General features: G+C 38.9%; 1 protein-coding gene across 1 annotated transcript in view; it reads left to right on the top strand.

Moving 5' to 3' along the window:
• Cntnap2 (contactin associated protein 2) overlaps positions 1 to 20,296 on the top strand; it is a 2,202,731-nt gene that overhangs the window by 849,929 nt on the left and 1,332,506 nt on the right. The gene's annotated exons all lie outside the window — the stretch shown is intronic.

Here is a 20,296-nt window from a genome sequence, read left to right as displayed (position 1 = left end):
ACATCGTGAGAGATATTGCGGCTACTCTGATGTCCCGGGGCATGTGGCAACTTGAGATCTATAGCCTGACATTTTCCTGGAACCCAGGCTCATGCGGGGGTTGGAGGAGTGGAGGGTGGGCTTGTCAGAAGAAAGCAGCTGCTGAGGGCATAATGACCTGAGCAGAGGTCTGGACTGGATTCAGGCAGCTCTATTAGTCCTCAAGATTCTCAAGAAAACTTCACCAGATTATATTTAATACTGTTTCAGTAATATAACCTAGGGTACACTCTAAAGCCCAATTAAAGGATCTGATGTCATCATTTTCAGCACTATAATTAAACTTAGATCAATGTGCTTTAAAGCTGCTATCCTTCTTCCTCTCGTCCTGTATTTCCACTTCTTACCACATCCCTCTGACTTTGCTCTCACACCCTTTCCTCCTCTCCTCTTTATCCTCTTCATCACTGTTTATTTCACGCTATATTCTTCCGCATTATTCCATGCCAGTGGACAGCAAAGTCTAATAACTGTTGCCACTTCTTAAGATGGAACATTAAAGGAAGTACTTTGCTATAAAACATCAATTCCAAGTAATTGTGTTCTGAGAATTTTTGCCCTAGTTATTGCAATTACTTTGTTATGATACCTTTTTTTTGTTTGTGCTGTAACTAACCATTTTGTATGCAAATATTGAAATACATATATACTTTATATGTTAAGTGCTTAAAATTATTTTAAGCACAATTGAGGTTTGAAACAAATTAAACATTTTAGCATTCCTAATTTAATTTTGTTTTAAAATATGATTTAATTTTTTCACTGTATATTGTATATGTTTTTCATAGTTCATTATATTGTGTTACATGAGAATATTTTTGTACAAGCATAAATGCTTATATGTCTATTTTACACTTTCTTTGCAAAATCCCTCCAGAAAACAATTTTGATAATGTTTAAGACTTAACAAACTGTAAGAAAAGGCAATTTTTTTTCTGAAAACTTTTTTTCTAAATTTAACTTTCCATTATTTGTGAATATCACATCATGCAAATTAATCTTGCTCATCTCCCTGACTCTTCATACCTGCCCTCTTCTCTTGCAACCTCCCTGACCCCACAAAAAAGAAAGAAAAGGAAAAAAATCTTGTTGTAGATTATGTAGGCTATCACACAGTATACATTTTGTCCACACTTCTTAACTTACAAATGTGCATTGCAATGAGTCATTGGCCATTGAAGACGTCTGGCTTCTGCTACACCATCAATACTAGATCCTCACCAAGAGTCCTCTGGGATGTCCTGTTGTTGGCCTGTGTCATGGAGATCCTCCAGTTGGGATATGTAGGAACACCCCTTTGCCTGTCCCAGCAGTTCATAGATGGAGTAGATATTGGGGTGGGCCAACTCAAAGCTCTGAATTCGTGTCTGGGAGGTAGGTGAGCCAGTCAGCCTGTAAGCTCTCCTGCTCCCACCTCACTAGGGCCAGCTCTCCAGCACCACCTAATGTCACCGCTGGCAAATATTCACATCCTTGGAGCGGGCTCAAATGCAGCCCCCACAACCAGAGACAGCTTGACTGTATCTCCATGGCCTGCTCTCCTGAGTGCTTTGCTATAGGTGGCGAGGATAGGGGCTGGCTCCCCTGCTCTCACAACATCTGCACTACCCAGAGGTGGGCACAGCTCTGCACAACCCTCTAGCACCAACATGGCCCCGGGTGGCAGCCTAGACCAGGGATATTTCCCAGCCTTTGGTGCTAACACACTCTCTGCTGCAGAGTCACCAGTCACCGAGTACATGGCACTCATTTGCAACATGGGCCAGAACCTCACCATGGCCCAGGTGGCATCGCTGGCTGCTAACACCAGGCTATTCCTCACTGCCCTGGAATCTCCGGTTCTGCCTTTCTTCATTGTGCACATATCCTTCTGCTTCTCCTCCTCTTCCATCTCTCCACCACTTATTTGTTCATCTTAGTGGCACCTGGGGCCACTGGGTATCTGGGTTTGACTCAGGAGTGCTATGTGCAACCCATGCCATGTGTCACAGGGTAGGGTCAACTCAGGCTTGCTATGCCTGCCTGGCAGCATGATTTCATCTTAAAAATTCTTTTTATTGTGTATCTTCAGATATGAATTCCAACATGGTTTAAAAATATGATTCCTTTATAAGTGAACAGAGAAGCTATATCCATTACTTGTTAAATCATTAGTGTGGAATGCGGCAGGAATCTAGGGCCATTTTAATACATAAACATACAGAACAGAAGAGACGGCTCAGTGAGTAAGAGCACTGGCTGCTCCTCCAAAGGACTTGTGTTGGATTACCAGAGCCTATGTGGCAGCATATAACTGCCAGTAATTGCAGACCCGACATCCTCTTCTGGCCTCTGTGAGTGCTGGATGTACATGGTATGCAGTCATACATGCAGACAAAAGGGCCCTACATATAAAATAAAAGTAAATACATATTTTAATAGTTATAAAGACATGAAGGAATATTTTATATGGTCGGCCAAATAGGAAAGGTGACATAGACTTGTTAAGTTAGATGCAAAACTGGCCAATGTTCTACATGGCAGCAAACTTCTAACTGGTCAAGGCTCTTACTCTCCTCTTGTCTTAGACCCTGTCTGCCTCCGTCACTCCATGCTAAGGCAGGAAGCACAACTTGTGATTTTTACTTGCTTGAAATCAACGATGGTTTTCAAAATCTCTTACACAGTTCACTAGACTTTAACTAGAGGGCAGTTTCTGTTTTAAGATGCTTTTGTTTTATTTTACATGTATGAGTATTTGCTTGTATGTATATATGTGTACCACCATGTAAGTGCTGGATGCCCATGGAGGCTGTCAGAGGGTGTAGGATGCCCAGAAATTGGAGTTACACACAGTTGTGAGCCACTATGTGGGTGCTAGGAATTGAACTAGGTCACCTCCCAGAAAAACGAGTGCTCTTAACCACTGAGCCATCCCCCATCCCTGAGGGAGTAGCTTTGATATGGAAGGGGCTAAAAAAAAAAAAAAAGAGTAGAAACGAACAAAATCTTCATCACTCATGCTTTACGCAGAGATATTTATGACTGGAAATCATTGGAAATTTATTCACACTCTCCTTTTAGGGAAAAAAAATCACATTATTTCAAATGATGGCTATGAAAACCCTTGCAATTATAAATTGAAGGTCACTATCAATTTCAAGGATTCCATCTTTAAAACGGACTGTCTTAGCCAAGTAAGCAAATTGTCATCTGTGAGGATAACAAGACACAAAGGCAATGAGAGCCAGGTCCTTCGTCAACTGTGATTCACCAAAGCAGAATGACAAGAAAGGCCTGTTTGATATGGAGAGCCACAGTCATCCCTTTCTGAAAATGACCCAATGCTGGTTTTAAGCTGTAGTCAAGAGTTGAATAGATATTAATTTCTTATATTTAATTTGTATAAATATTTTTTGAAGACAAGGTAAATATTTTATTGTCATTTGAGTAACTCAATATTATTGCTATCTCCTTACTAATAATTTATTTTCAGTGAATGTAAACAAAGTATCTCTGAGTAAAGAATGGATGATAAAAATAGAGCAGTTGCCAGGACACAGAGGAGGACATTGCAGCCAGTCCTGATGAGACCTGATAAGCTAGGGTCGGATGGAAAAGAAGGTGGACCTCCCATATCAGTGCACTTGGAGAGGGGCATGGGAGGAGATAAGGGAGGGAGAGTGGGATTGAAAGGGAATGAGGGAGGGTGCTACACCTGGGATGCAAAAGCGAATAAAATGTAATTAATGTAAAAAATAAAAATTTCATTAAAAATAATAGAGCAGTTGGCCTGCTGTGATTGTTCATGTCTTTAATCTAAGCTCCCAAGAGGCAGAGACAGGTAGACCTTTTTGAGTTCAAAGTCATCCCAGTCTATATAGTGAGTTCCAAGAAAATAAGAGCTATACAGTGAGACCCTGTCACTAAATAATTAAATAAGTACAAGTCACTTTATTCAAGGGACAAAAGAAAGTGAATGGACAACTTTATCAAGTATTACAATAACCTCTGTTTCCTAAAAATTATTAAGCATTCATTCAACATTTAAAAATTTATATTTTGAATTATTCATAGGACTTTAAAATGTGCCAGTAAGTTTTCATCTAAGGTAGCTGCTTTACCTGAGTGCCTGAACCCATTTCTAAATGTACCTGATCTCTGGCAGCATGCTTTCTCCCTGGCCATATTCTATGGTATAGTCCTTCTAACAGTGAACAAAGAAATGCCTAAGTTGAGTGGATGTTAGGTAGATCTGTGAAGGCTCTGAAGTGGCTCCCTGGAAGTCTCAGCAATGGGAAGTACAATTAAAATCATTCCCAACAAAGGCCAAAAGAAATCTGAAATCAGTATCATTGATTACACATCTTGCGTTATTTTCTACATATTTTTTTTCTCTAAAAGGATTTCCTTAAATGCTGAATTTCAAACATGTTTTATATAATAGCTAAAAGTGCAGTATTAGAAAATTCCCATGACATTGGCATTTTATTCTTATTTACCAATGTATTATTAACTTATTTTACACAGGAGTGCCATCTTTATCACAAGGAAGGCAAAAGGCTAGAATGAAGGAATATGAATAAATAAAATTTATCTCTGCTTTATCTAGCTTAAATCTAACAGAAGACTAAGTCAAGTGTGTCAAATCTGAAGTGCAAACAGGCCATTCTAGGCATAATGAAAGACACTAAGCTAATTAGTTCTAGTTCAAAGAGTGTCTAACATGAGCGAGTACTTTAAGTGGCCCTGCAATGATCGCTGGGGTTTAAGTATCACAAACTGCGAACATTACTAAGTGAAGGCCGTAAAATAAGAATTCAAAAGTGGGGTGACATGGTGTGGACGAAACTCATGGAGCTTAGCGGATGGTGAATGGGGGCAGAAGCGGAAATGTTGCGGGTGATACCGAGCATAGGATAGGATAGGGTTTGCGCACCTCCTCTTGAGTAGTCACAGAAAGCTTTACATACGACACAGAGCTGGAAGCAGGTGGGTAAAGGAGGCGGCACACCTAAGGCCTGAGTGTGTGTGGCTGCAGACCACATGAAAACCACACGTGAGGCTGGCATTTGTAACCCAGCTGACGAGAGTGCGGAGACGGGGCTCCTTCACGATCATTGGCCAGCCAGTCCTGCCAACACGGTGGGCTTCAGGCTCACTGAAAGAGCACGTCTCAAACGGTAACAGTGGTAATAATTGGGGAAAAAGGTCCAACATTGACCTCTGGCCTCCACATACATGTGAATAAATGTATTGGGCTTATACATTCATTTTTTATTCTTAATTTAGGCAAAGATTAAATGACATGTGTATTTTAGATCATAACAATCTTGATGATCTAAAATACAACAGTATAATGACGTTCCTTGACATGAATTTTTCTGAAGTCACTGCTCTCTGTCAAGTATTTTGCTTTACGTAGACAAACATGTTTCCATTCAGACTTAAATGAGATCCAGGAAAGTTTATTTTGGGTTCTTCAACTCATGATTCCCCTAAAACATAAAAACACACTCTTCTTTTATGCTATGCCCATTAGTGTAATTCACTTTGTAACTATATATATATGTGTGTGTGTATATAGCATCATTTATATATATATGTATATAGTATGTATACATTATATATAGTATAATTTTTATATAGCACATTACATGGGTATAAATATATACATGGTATATAGACTTTGTATACATGTATATTATTTTATATATATATATATACTTATATTTTTTCACCTATATTATTTTATATATACTTAGAGCAATCCAAAATCTATATTATATATATGTATATATACACATGCATATTTATTTTCCAAATTTATCTTATCAGATTTTTATCTCCCCCGATATTGCTTCTAGTACATGAATTCCTGTTATTCTTCTGATCTGTATGTACCGTGAAAATCTAATAACAATTTGCTTTCACCAAAGACATCTTAGGTTTCAAAATGTAGAGGAAATGACTCTCCAGTATACCATAGTGGGCACTACATATTGATTAAAAAATGAATATTTATGGCTGTGTACCTGTGTTTTTCCATCTCTGATTGGAATTCATGTTATTCAAACTGCTCTTATAGGAAGATTCTACAGTCTCCTAATCTTTGAAGCTCTTCTGGAGGTCCTAACTAGAATGGGTTAAACTCTTCTTTGCTGAATAAAACAGTAGCTCAAGCACATTTTACTCTGTGGTCTGGCAAGGCCACATCACAAGAGGCAAGTAATCAAAGAGCAGGCAATTGAGTTCATGACAGAGATAACCCCTGCTCCCCTTACTCGGGAACCCACATGGAGAATGAGCTGCCCATGGGCTACATCTGAGCTGAGGGTCTAGGCCCTCTCCATGCATGGTCATTGGTTGGTGCATCAGTCTCTGCAGGACCTCCTGGGCTCAGGTTTTTTAGCTTTGTTGGTCTCCTTGTGGAGCTCCTGTCCCCTCTGTGTCCTTCTATTCCCCGCCCTTTTCCATAACACTTCCTGTGTTCTGCTCAAAGTTTGGCTATGAGTCTCAGCATCTGCTTAGACATACTGTTGTGTGGAGCCTTTCAGAGGACCCTCTAGAGTAGGCTCCCATCCTGTTTCCTCTTTTCCACCACTTCTGGTGTCTATCCTGTTTGCCATTCTCAAGGAGACTGAAGCACCCTTCCTAGGGTACTCCCTGTTGTTTAGCTTCTTTAGTTCTGTAGATTTTAATATGGCTATCCTATATTATACAGTTAATATCTCCTAATAAGTGAGTGTATACTATGCATGTCTTTCTGTTTCTAAGTTGCCTCACTCAGGATGGTGTTTTCTAGTTCCAGGCAGTCCTGATGAAACTTGATAAGCTGTGGGCAGATGGCTATGGAGGAGAACTCTCTCTTTCAGTGGAATAGGGAAAGGGATAGGATGGAAGAGGGAGGGAGGATTGGACTGGGAGGAGTTGAGGGAGGGGACTTCAATAGGGATATGTAAAAAATAAAAATGAAATAAACAAAAAAGATAAAAAGAAGCACATTTTACTACAGAGCATTAAAGCCTCAAATTCCATTTTCTTTCTCTGCATCATTATCTAATCATTTTTACATTTTTATATGTTCTTTACATTGAAACGATGCTCAAAGTCTGCATTACATATTCACTTACTTTTCTCGGGAAAGTACACCATTATTTCATATTCATCAGATATCGCAGTGATGGTCATTCTGTATGTCACTACACTATGCTTCCACACTGAGTATGAAAACATGTTAATCTTTGACATTTAGCCATCCATAACCATCTATTCAGGGTGCAGAGATAGTTTAAATGAATGGATCGTATGCCTGGATCTGTGGTGCCAGATGCTGCCCTCTGCATTCCTTGATATACTGGCATAATGCAGTGTGGCTTTCAGGTTCTTAGCCTGGCATTCAACTTTAGGGCCTCATCACCCACTGCAGGGGGAGCATTATTTTGTGTATGTTTTACCTCACTAGTTGTGCCAATGTTTGATTATAAATTTTACCTCATTGGGAAAAAAATCTATATCATGCAGACATCAGAAATGCAAGAAACCATTTATGATATTTAGCATTTCATATTTTCATTAAAATTTTACTTTTAATTAATTGTAGGTCAGACTGACTTTCCAAGAAACATTACTGAGGGTTCCATGCATCATTAGTTACTCCATTGGCTTCTCACAAAACTGAAATACATCATGACATCTAGGATGGTCACATTGGTTGGTAAGGATGCACAGATGCACAGAATGTTGCACAGCTCCTTCCGTTTGCCTTTCATCACTTCTCCCTCTGAAGCCCTAGCGACCAGTTGTAGTCATGAGGTTGATGATCTATTCATTCCCAAGTCTGCCTAGCTAAGGGCTGTTACTCTTTCCTTGTCATCTCACCCACTCATAATGACGTCTAAGTTTCTACACTCACTTGGCATCATTTTCTCAGCAGCTGCCTCCTCAGAAACATGCAGTCATCAGTGGAAACGCAAATAAGTCCTCACAGTGCCAAGATATTGGTTTTACCATGAAGTGATTTTTAGAAAATGCTTAGTCCCACAGATTCTTTCCCTCCAGCAAGCAAAATGCTTGCTCTCCTAGTAAGCATGCGCCGTCTATGGGACTTAGCTGGAGATAAGGTTCTATCTTGCTCCTTTCTTCACTTCTCCAAATACTGCATTATATAATGCTCTCCATTTCAAGTTAGGTAGGGATACCTTGTCTTACTCATCTCAACTACAGTCTTCAGACATTTATTTCATCTGCTTCCTGTGTCTAATACTACACTTATTTTCTAATCTAAACCAGTGAAAGTCACAAACCGTATGTACCAGATAGTTTTGTTTATTGTTGTTGTTTGTTTTCTCAACTTAACACAGGCTGGTGTCATATGAGAGAGAGAACAGTACTTGAGCAAATGTCTCCATAAGATTAGGCTGTGAATAAGCCTATGGGGCATATTTTTGATTAATGATTGATACAGGAGGGACTAGCCCACTGTTCCTGATGCCAGCCCTAGGCAGATGGTATTGGACAGTATACAAAAAGCATGTTACCCTTGAGACTGTCGCAGTAAGACCAAGACTTTCAGGCCATCTTGATCTATAAAACAATATATTAAATAACAAGAACAACAATACGGAATTAAATTGATTTAACCTCTACGGTTCAGTTAACAATACTGGGCACATGTCAGTTTCCTGGCTTTGATGATTGTACAGCAATCAATAAACATTAGAAACTATAAAGAAATATCCCCAGAGGATCTCTTTGTATTATTTTTGTAACTGTTTTGTGACTCTAAAACAGTTTCAAAATACAAAGGTAAGAAATTAAACATACAGATTTCCATTTGACTTAAAATCTCTACTTCTTCTATGTACATGTGTGTATACACAGGACAAGAAAATAGCTAAGATAACCTAATATAAATGTTTAATAAATTTATTTTCTTGTCTTTTTTTCTTTATTAATTACACTTTATTCTCTTTGTATCCCCCTTGTGGTTCCCTCCCTCCTCCAGTCCCAATCACTCCCTTCCTCCACCCTCTGCATGCATGCCCCTCCCCACGTCCACTGATAGGGGAGGTCTTCTTTTCCTTCCTTCTGATCCTAGTCAATTAGGTCTCATCACGAGTGGCTGCATTGTCTTCTGTGGCCTGGTAATGCTGCTTACCCCTCATGGGGAGGTAATTAGAGAGCAGGCCAATCAGTTCATGTCAGAGACAGTCCCTGTTCCTATTACAATGGAACCCACTTGGATACTGAACTGCCATGGGCTACATCTATCTGTACAGGGGTCTTAGGTTATCTCCATGCATAGTCCTTGGTTGGAATATCAGTCTCAGGAAAGACCCCTGAGCTCAGATTTTTTGGTACTGTTGCTCTCCTTGTGGAGTTCCTGTCCTCTCCAGATCTTACTGTTTCCCACTTCTTTCATAAGATTCCCTGCATTCTGTCCAAAGGTTTCCCATAAGTCTCAGCATCTGCATTGCTAGTCTGCAAGGCAGAGCTTTTCAGAGGTCCTCTGTGTCAGCATTTAATAAATTTCAAGGCCTGAAAGTCTAACTTATTTATACTGTTTGGAAATTCTTGATGAATAAAAAATTCAAGATAGAATCCTGAGATTTACAAAAATCACTGTAATATATAAGTGTCTTTGTATAACAAGTAAATATATCCTTACTAACCAGAAAGAAATCAATTAAGAGCTAAACAGAGAATTCTCTGTAGAGGAATACCAAATGGCAGAGAAGCACTTAAAGAAATGCTCAACCTCACTAGCCATTAGGGAAATGCAAATCAAAACAACCCTGAGATTTCACCTTACACCCATGAGAATGGCCAAGATCAAAAACTCAAGTGACAACACATGCTGGAGAGGTTGTGGAGAAAGGGGAACCCTTCTCCACTGCTGGTGGGAATGTAAACTTGTACAACCACTCTGGAAATCAATCTGGCGCTTTCTCAGACAACTAGGAATAGCGCTTCCTCAAGATCCAGCCATACCACTACTGGGCATATATCCAAAAGAAGCTCAAGTACACAAAAAGGACATTTGCTCAACCATGTTTGTAGCAGCTTTATTTGTAATAGCCAGAAGCTGGAAACAACCCAGATGCCCCTCAACTGAAGAATGGATGCAGAAATTGTGGTACATCTACACAATGGAATATTACTCAGCAATGAAAAATAAGGAAATCATGAAATTTGCAGGTAAATGGTGGGATCTGGAAAGGATCATCCTGAGTGAGTTGTCCCAGAAGCAAAAAGACACACATGGTATATACTCACTCATATAGACATACAACATAGGACAAACCCACTAAAACCTGTGCATCTAAAGAAACTAAGCAAGAGAGAGGACCCTAACTAAAATGTCCAATCCCCATACGGAAAGGCAAAGAGGATGGACATCAGAAGAAGAAGAAAACAGGAAACAACCTAGGAACCTACCACAGAGGGACTCTGAAAGCCTCTGCCCTTCAGACTATCAAAGCAGATACTGAGCCAGATGGGCAACTGTTGGGCAGGTGAACGGAATTTTAGGTAAGAACTGGGAAATAGTAAGAGCTGGAGAGGACAGGGTCTCCACAAGGAGAGCAACAGAACAAGAAAATTTGAACATAGGGAACTTCCCAGAGACTCATACTCCAACCAAGGACTATTCATGGAGATAACCTAGAACCCCTGCACAGATATAGCCCAGGGCAGTTCAGAGTCCAATTGGGTTACATAGTAATGTGAAGAGGGACTGCCTCTGACATAATCTGATTGGCCTGCTCTTTGATCACCTCCCCCTGGGGGGGAGCAGCCTTACCAGGCCATAGTAGAGGACAATGCAGCCACTTTTGATGTGAACTGACAGACTAAGATCAGAAAGGAGAGGAGAACCTCCCCTATTAGTGGACTTGGGGAGTGGCATGCAAGCAGAGGGAGGAGGGAGGGTGGGATTGGGAGGGGAGGGAGGGGCTTATGAGGGGATGCAGAATGAATAAAGTGTAATTGATGAAAAAAAAAGAAATCAATTAAGAATACTACTATCAAAACTTTACAAATAAAAAGAACCCAAATTACAGCTTTAAGGTCACATATTAAGACCATGTTACTAATTTTTATTAATCTATTATTTATTACAATTAACTTACTTTGTATCCCAGCTATAGCCTCCTCCCTCATCTCCTCCCAGTCCCACCCTCCTTCCCTGATCTTCCCCCTATGGCCCTTCCCTAGTTCACTAATAGGGGAGATCCTCTTCCCCTTCTATCTGAGAGCCTTTCTGCTCTCATCAGGGCTGGCTGCATCTTCTTCCTCTGTGGGCTGACAAGGCTATCCCCCTTGGGGGGGGTGACCAAAGAGCTTGTCACTGGGTCCATTTCAGAGACAGCCCCTGCTACCCTTAATAGGGAACCCACAGAGACTGAACTGCCCATGGGCTACATCTGAGCTGGGGGTATAGGTCATCCCCTCCAGGACATGTTACTAAATTTAAAACAATCTAAAAACAGACAGACAAGGAATGATACATATTTGTTCATTGAGTAAGTAAATTTTAAAAAGATTCATAGAAGTTTTATAATTACATTTTTATAACACATGAAATATTTTCTTCATATTTATAATGACATTTAAATATGGAAAGCAATATATAATCTCAGATAACATTTGCTTTGGGGTTGTACTGTCTTTTTTTTTTGTTAGAGGCTTCATTTGTTTTCCTTTTTATCTCCTCCCAGGGTGACACCCGGGTAGCTACTTTCTGCTTGCATTCTTCCATTAAGATATTTTCTAAAGCCAAGTTGAATAAAATAGATCTGTATAGTGTCATTTTATTCTTAAAGTAATCCAGTAGCTATTTTTTTTTTTTTGGTTGTCAGTTACTCAAAAGGTCTGACTGCATACATATCCCTGATCCCATTTTTTTTTTTTTAGGATTTTTTTTGTTACATTATTTTTTATTTTTATATTAGTTACTGTTTATTCACTTTGTATCCCAGCTGTAGCCTCCTCTCTCATTCCCTCCCAGTCCCACCTTCCCTCCCTCATCTTCACCCATGGCCTCCCCAAGTCCACTGATAAGTGAGGTCTTCCTGCCCTTCCACCTACCCTAGTCTATCAGGTCTCATTAGGACTGGCTGCAATGTCTTCCTCTGTGGCCTGGTAAAGCTGCTCCTCCCTCAGGGAGGGGCAGTAGCTTCACAAGGAGAGCAACAGAACTGAAAAATCTGAGCCCAGGGTCTTTTCTGAGACTGATATTCCAACCAAGGACCATTCATGGATATAACCTAAACCCCTGCTCAGATGTAGCCCATGGCAGTTTAGTGCAATGTAAATATCTTTGGAAATAGAGATTTTCCAAAGGGACATGAAGCACAGGTTGAGAACCACTGCTTGAGGCATTCTATTGGTTCTGGTGAGTTAGAAATCCTAAACTGTCAGAGACAGTTCCTGTTCCCCTTACTAGGGTACCCATTTGGATACTGATCCCATTTTTTTCGTGAAGAATCTTTCTATATTCTTGGGTAACAAAACCCATTGCTTGTTAGCTTTATCTCAGGGCTAACCGTACTACTAAAAAACTGTACTATTACTACAAATGTGCATTATCTATTACATGTTCTTGTCAATGGAACTTTACACAAAAGTAACACAGTATCCTGGTGGGCAGCATTTTACCGCATCTTTAAATGACAGGACTGACTTATCTGCAAATTGCTGCGTTGCCGTTGTCATCTCTTCAGTTTTCTGGCTTAGAGGAGCAAATTGTGCTCCAAAGTTAGAGGGATGGTCATCTATTTGTAGTTCTAAATTATTCAGTTTAGAAAGAAAATAAAAATCTCATATGCACAGGAGAACATGGGCATAGCTGTACCAATATCAAGCACATCGCCGCAGAGATGCTTTCTCTTACATTATTCAAAAGAAGAAAGCATTAAAAGTGTGAATAAAATATCGAATTTCTGTCAATTGCCAGCTGCAATTGACTAATTTCAGGTCTAACTCAAGCTAATGTGGGTGTCTCTGTAGGACACCAATACAACAAATATATTTGTTCAGCTGAGTCAATTTGGCTAATTTGTTAAGAAGAATCTGTTAAGTGAATCATTTAGCATCCTATAAAGAAAACAAAGGGTGATAATTGTGCAAATTATTCTTTCCAACTTATTGAGTTGGCAACATGTAAACAAAAGCAAGTATCTATACTTTGGGTGAATTAATTAAGTTCATGCAAACTGAGACTTTAATTTAGAAAGATTTCTCTTGAAGTATTCACACTGACTTGAGGAAGAAAGAGAGCAGATGAAGGGAGAGGACCAGAAAGCTGTAAGAGGAGAAAGATTTGACACATTGCAGTGGTTTCTGAAATAGGGAGCTGTTCTTGGAAAGGGAGGAGACCCATCAATATGAAGTGACTGAGGCAGAGGAAGGGTCTGATGTGGCCCCCAGGACAGGAAGATAAGAGGATGGCAATGTTAGCAAACTTGGGGAAAAGAGGAAAAGGTGCACACTTTGGAGATCTGTAGACAGAACTTCCTGTTTTTGCTTTGACTGTCAGTTTGGAACACCTCCTGCCTCCTCAAATAAAGACATCTGATAGAACTCTGAAAACGCTGGTCCACTTTGCAAATGCCAATGTAAGGCTGAAAATGGGGCTATGAGAATTGATCTCCAATATTTGTCTTAAAGTGAGGGATTCTTGACAGAAATTAGGATGACTGGGAAGATGAGAGAGCAGCCACCATGACATCCTTGTTCTGGAATCTAAATGAGATCACAACCCAAGGATGAAGAATATCAAGTTTTTCAAAAAGTCACATGTTCTTAGACTTTACAAAAGAGGCTTGAATTTCCTGTTATTAGTCCTGGAGGTTAACGGAAGGAGAAAAGATGACTAGGGAGGACTGTAATCTTGGAGCGCTGCATATGAAGTTGTTCGGGAGATTAAAATAAAGTATGTGTTGTAATTCAATACATTAAAAGAAATTTAGTGGGATTCAGGTTCTGAGAACACAAAAATTACAAATAATAATTTACTTAGTTATTAAGAACTCTCACTCTCAGTGCCAGCTGAGCCTCTTCCTGCTCACACTCATGACAGTGTTGGGTTGGCTATATAAATAGATTTATTGCAGAAGCTTTCCAAAGAGTGTGCTTTCATGCTCTCACTCAAGAGAAGCTATGTTCACAAACCGTACACTGAGATCTGTCCTGTCCTGAGATGCTCAAGACTTGTTTCAGTAAAGAAGTGCACAAACTGCCATGAAAATATATATGAGTGCCAGTCAGAAGAGAGCAGAATTCTTGCCTTGAACAAATTGGTTAAACTGTAAAACCGTGTTTACTGAATTAAGTTTTGGACTTTTCCATGGGGCTTCATTGAGTGAATCTTGAAGAAACTCCGTGTGTGATTGCTGGCTCTTTATTTTTAGACAGGTCCTGAACACTCCGACACTGGTGCCAAATCATTTCTTTTGCATGAGGATTTGAGATACTTTGTCTTAGGCTTGGTAACAGGAGGGCTAGGCTTTAAGAAACTGGTTGGAATTTATGTCAAAAGATAAGGAGACTCCTTCTCTGGGTGCTAACTATGTTAGGAATCTCATTTTACACTTGATCTCAAGAAGAGAGATGAAAAGAGGCTATTAAACCTATCCACACAAACAATTTGCATATGTGCACATTTAGTTTTTGGTTTTTAATATATTTTTGAAGTAGTGTATAGATAATGGCTTTAACCACGGATTATATAAAACGTTTTATTCAACAGTCAAAGATTCTCTTTCTAATATCCTCCTTGACCACGACCCACTCTCCCTATATGCTAGAGTGATATTCTATCACCTTTCACCTTGGAAATCACGTGCTGATTCCTGACTTTGCCATGGATTAATTAGCCTTTTTAAGCTTACTTCTGTTATTCCTGACACAGCTTTATTACTATGTAAAATATTCATCTTTGCTATTGGTTGTACAGGAAAATATTACTCAGCAAAACAATCCAAGTATCAATACACAAACTGCACAGAAAGTATTAACATATCACCCTGGAGGTATAAGAAAGCCTGGGTATGCCCTTGGTCTTATATTCAAGGAAAGGCGAAGTTAATTACCTGGTAAATAAATTTTCAGGTACTTGCATAATGATGAGAACATTTAAAAGGAAGAGACATATTCCCTCAGTCAAGATTAGTAGTTACCAAAGGTGGTGCTGCCTCTAACAAACAGGTAGAACTCTGCGACCTTTTTCTCATGTTTGTGTTGGTTCATGAGCCGAATATGTGCTTTCACAAACTTCAAGTGACTCTCTGATATGAACTTACTAGATTTGATAGATGGGACAGTTAGTTTTTGTTTTACTGCTAGTGTGTCTCTGTTGAATTTTGCATGACCATTTCCATTTCTCCAACAATCCGCCTTTTCTAGCTATTTTGCATAATTATAATGACAACCTCATAACTCTGGGAAATTTTTATTCATTACCCTAGTGTCTTCTTGAATCAGACTAGCACAATCTATTTTTTCCTTGTAGGAATATTATCAAGCATATGGCTTATTAACTATAAATAGAAAATAGAAATAGCAAGAATGTATTTGCAAGTGGCTAGGAATTGGGGCATACAAGTTTTTATTCATTCACTCCGTGGAGAAGTAAATAGGGAGCTGCTGACCACTGGCCTCTGTACTTGAGAGATCCAATACAGAGGGACCAAATATATATATATAATCTAGCAATCCGTGAAGTGGCCTTAGTTTAGGTGAGATTTAGGAAGTGTGGTCAGGAATATACCTGTAGTCATAAAGTACTTCCAGGATGTGTGTGACCAGCTGAATAAAAACAATGATTCCAGGATAAGAGGTCAGAAAGAGTGAATGAGAGGTACAGCACACAAGGGATAACATTCTACATACCTTCCCCGACAAGGAATAACTTAGGAGGTCATAATGAAGCTACCAAATGGCAAGTCCATATTTCATTTTTGCTTTAGATTATTAGAATAGGACAATTGAAATAAAATAACAAGTGGGATTGGAGAGGAAATGATTGCACAGAGCATGATTTATGACTTCGACGTGAAGAGTAGAGGCTGTTTCTGCTGGAGTGGAGTTGTCTTCCCACTGGCACATAATCGTCCACATAAGGAAACACCTGTTTGGTATTATTGCTTTTCTCCTGCAGTTTCCTAAGCTAACTGCTGTCAACAACACCAACAGGTCTATCTATGTTGAGTTACACAAAGGCTAAAAGTTTTAGGCTCATTTTTAATCAAGCAAAATCTTTAAGACTCAACATCTCATTAGATTGCTGGATCTGTTATGTTTTTCTTATGTAAAGGCTCTTGAAAGTACTTGAAGTTTCTTTTTTATTTTAATTTTTTTTATTAATTACACTTTGTTTACTTTGTATACCTTTGTAGTTCCCTCCATTCCCCTTCCCAAACCCCCCCTTCCTCCTCCTTCTCCACGCATGCACCTCCCCAAGTCCACTGGTAGGGGAGGTCTTCTTTTCCTTCCTTCTGATCCTAGTCCATAGGTCTCATCAGAAGTGGCTGTACTGAAGTTTTAATGTGAACGCAATGTACTTACTGTGTTTATAAAATGTGTTACAAGTCACACCTCAGACCTCATGGCATGTGAGGGGAAACATTAGTTCACACACCCCCACAGAGCATGCTTCTGAACCTACAGTCTGATAAATTACATGCTTCCATCATTTAAAAACTCTTTCTCTAAAGTTTACTGACTTTTAAAGGCCAAGTAGCTACAAAGTCTTCAGAGGAAGATCTTTGGACCCTGTCCGAAGGCAGCACAGGCTGTTCCAAGGTCAGAGTCTCTTTGGAGGTGATGGCATAGCTCATTGCTAAAGCACCTTCCAAGTGTGCGCCCTGCCCCAGTTTGTTTTTAACCCCTCCCTAAAAGACAAAAAAAATCCTCTAAGGAACAGGGTGGTAAAATGTAGCCACCACATGGGTTAACTGTGCTCTACTCCTTCCTTTTTCCTGTTCGCAAGACGAGAAAGAATAAGTTACCCACTACATAAGTGCTGAAAAAGCACAAGAACATGGGACAGAGAAGTGTGTGGAATACTAAACGCATTCTCTAGTCTTTTGTTTATAGAAATGTTTGCTGCCCATCTTGGACCATGTGAGATACTGTTTGAGCCATATAAACACAATTACTGCATATGGAAAACATTTTAATTATTAAAAACTTCAGTGCAGTTGATTACCTTAACGTTAATCTCCTGAGGAACTTACAATGCATCTGAAAATTATCTTTTTCGGTGTTAGTGTAATTTATAGGGTTGTGAGTCTAAAAGTAACAGAAAAAATAAAGATTGCATTATATTGCTAGTTACTGATTATAAAGCACAGTGAGTTACATGACTGCTATATTAACTAAAATCATGATAGAAAAATAAACATACAAATTACCACCAAAAAAAACAAAAAACAAACCAAAAGCAGTAATATATAAATCAAAGGTTGCCATAAATTGATATTTTTATATTAGTTTTTCAGTAATAAAAGTTCCTGGTATTTTCATGTCTCTAGAAAGCTCTTATTATTATATAGTTTCTGTTTAGATGAAGGTTGAATTTTGAATGATAATATTTTATATTATAAAGCTCCAAATTCCATTTCAGTTTTTGACTTTTGAAGCAGACTTCCAAATATTAAATATTTTTATAAAAAATAGCCTTTGTCTTATTTCTTTTTTAACACTTATGCGAAAAATTACCATAATTAGAGAAAGAGTGAAATTATGAGACAGAAATAGTTTCCAAGGCCAATGGCAGTTAAATCATCAATGGAAACAAGCTCTGATGAACAGTCTTCATTATAGTCAACAGTACCACTAAGATTAAATTGCTTATTTCCAAACCATGGAGGAGATTTTGGTGCTAATGATCCCAATAGAAGCATGTTTGGTAAAAGTGAATCAATAAAGAAGATATTGATTGTGTCAAAACATTGAGGAAACAAAAATGAAAAGTAAAATAAACAAGCAAAATGATCATCTCACAGATAGGGCACATACCAATTCTATAATGAAAGTATGGTTGACAGTAATTTTTCAATCAGCCTTTCTCAATTTTCTATTCAAGCATGTAATATGAAAATAAAATATACTGTGCCTAAGTGGAAAAATGCATTTACTTCTCTCTGATAATATAAATTTCAAATAAAGCAAGTGGACATATGAGCTCATGACTTTGTCCTGGTTCCCTTGACTAGATGTTTTAGGTGCAGTCATCACTTCATCTCTGTGAGTCTAAATGTTGACTAAAGAAAATAGTATACTTAGAAAAATTAGTTGCAAAATGTTTAAATATTAACATATTGTATAAATATTCTGTTAAATCCTTGGCTGCACCTTTCTTTGTTTTTCTATATTAAAAATACTACCATATCAAGATAGATTTATCACTTTGCATAGTTTACAGTATGAATGAGAACACATTCTCTCTGTGATGGTTAACACTTAGGATTTCTGAGTGTACATGGGTGTGTCTCTGTTCTACCGGTATCAATGGAGCTTTTTCTTTGGCTTTTTTTCCTATTAGTTTGTTTTGCCCTTTCTGGTTTCTTTTCTTTTCTTTTATTATTGTTTCAGATGCCTATTTGTTGTAACTGAAAAGGAGAAGAAAAATATGTGGATTGTGGTTGGTCAGGAGGTGAGAAGGATCTGGAAGGAGTTGCAGGAGGAAAATCCACAATCAGAGTGTATTATATGAAAAAAGCAACCTATTTAATTTAATAAATAAACAAGCAAATAAGAAGGAAGGAAGGAAGGAAGGAAGGAAGGAAGGAAGGAAGGAAGGAAGGAAGGAAGGAAGGAAGGAGGGAAGGAAAGAAGGAAGGAAAAACTTCAGTTAGAATAATGTCTTTGTTCAATGGCTGTAAAGGCCTGAATGATCATGGCCTTCCACCTTCCCGATGGTGAGTGCTCTCTGTCACAAACAACTCCATATTTGGCTAAGGCTGAGGATCTGACTTGCTTCTGTGTATGTGGACCTATCTACATTGCCCACGAGGCACGCTGGGGTTGGCTACCTAGAGGCTATTTAAGCTGTGGGCTGGCTTTCCCCAGGGTCAGAAGATTGTTCAAGGTTCCTGAATAAACTGCATTGAGAAGAACAAAAAAAAAAAAAAAAAAAAGATCAGAAAGAAGGAGAGGAGGACTTCCCCTATCAGTGGACTTGGGGAGGAGCATGCTTGCAGAAAGGAGGGAAGGGTGGGACCGGGAGGGGAAGAGGGAGGAGCTTATGGGGGTACACAAAAGGAATAAAGTGTAATTAATAAAAGTTAAATAAAAAATTAAAAAAAAAGAATAATGTCTTAACTCTCAAAGCAGGCTTGGATGAAAAGAACAGCTGAGTGTTACACTGTAGTGACTCTGTAAGAAAACATTGTACTAATCAACATTCTTCAGTAACTATTGAATGCACTCTTAGGCAGTGATACAGTACACTTCCGTGAGCCAGCCACCCTACACTTCTCAAATTTAGCAGCAGGTTTTTTGTTTGTTTGTTTTGTTCTGTTTTGGTGTTTAATGCTCAAATGTAATATCTGGAGACCTGTATTCTCCATACTTTCTGATGTATTCATGTTAGACAGTACTTTTCCAGCTGCTTGGAAAAGAAACGGAAGGACTGGAACCAAACAATCCAGGGCATCAGGGAATTCACAGGCTGTCACCACGATAGATCTGTTTCACTTGTCCCTGCCACCAGTCATTGTGGAACCATAGTGGAGTTTATGGTAGCTCTTTGGGAAGAAATTTGTATATTTAAAAGGATCTGTGGTTACTTTAGCCTATTTACCAATTAAAATGATATCTTTTTATTTTCTTTCCCCCACAAATGTGAACATGTGTATTGCCTGACTAAGTCCGTACTTCTGGGGTCACATGTGTGTAATTGTTTGTGGAAGACCAAAGTTGATTTTTTTTTCTCCATAATTGTCCACTTTATTTCCAGTGACAGGTTCTCAGAGGACCAGGAGCCTGCCTGCTCTGCTAATCTATCTAGCTTGCTTGCTCTGAGGATCCCATCGCTACTTCTGAGTGATGGGATTCCTGAAGGTCCCCCGCATCTGCTAACTTTTGTATGAGTTCTGGGGACCCAAGAATCTTCAGCCTTCATGACAAGGGTTTTTACCTTCTTAGTTATCTCTCCAAAGCACCAAAATAATGAATTTCTCAGTAAAAGAAAGAAAAGCTTTATATTCATGTTTTGTTTTGTTTTTTTTTCTGATTTGAGAACATAAAACTTCATCACTAGAGAAGAAAA

Source organism: Meriones unguiculatus, chromosome 3, assembly GCF_030254825.1.
Source record: "Meriones unguiculatus strain TT.TT164.6M chromosome 3, Bangor_MerUng_6.1, whole genome shotgun sequence".
In the NCBI taxonomy this organism is placed as follows: domain Eukaryota; kingdom Metazoa; phylum Chordata; class Mammalia; order Rodentia; family Muridae; genus Meriones; species Meriones unguiculatus.
This window is presented reverse-complemented; position numbering and strand designations above follow the sequence as displayed.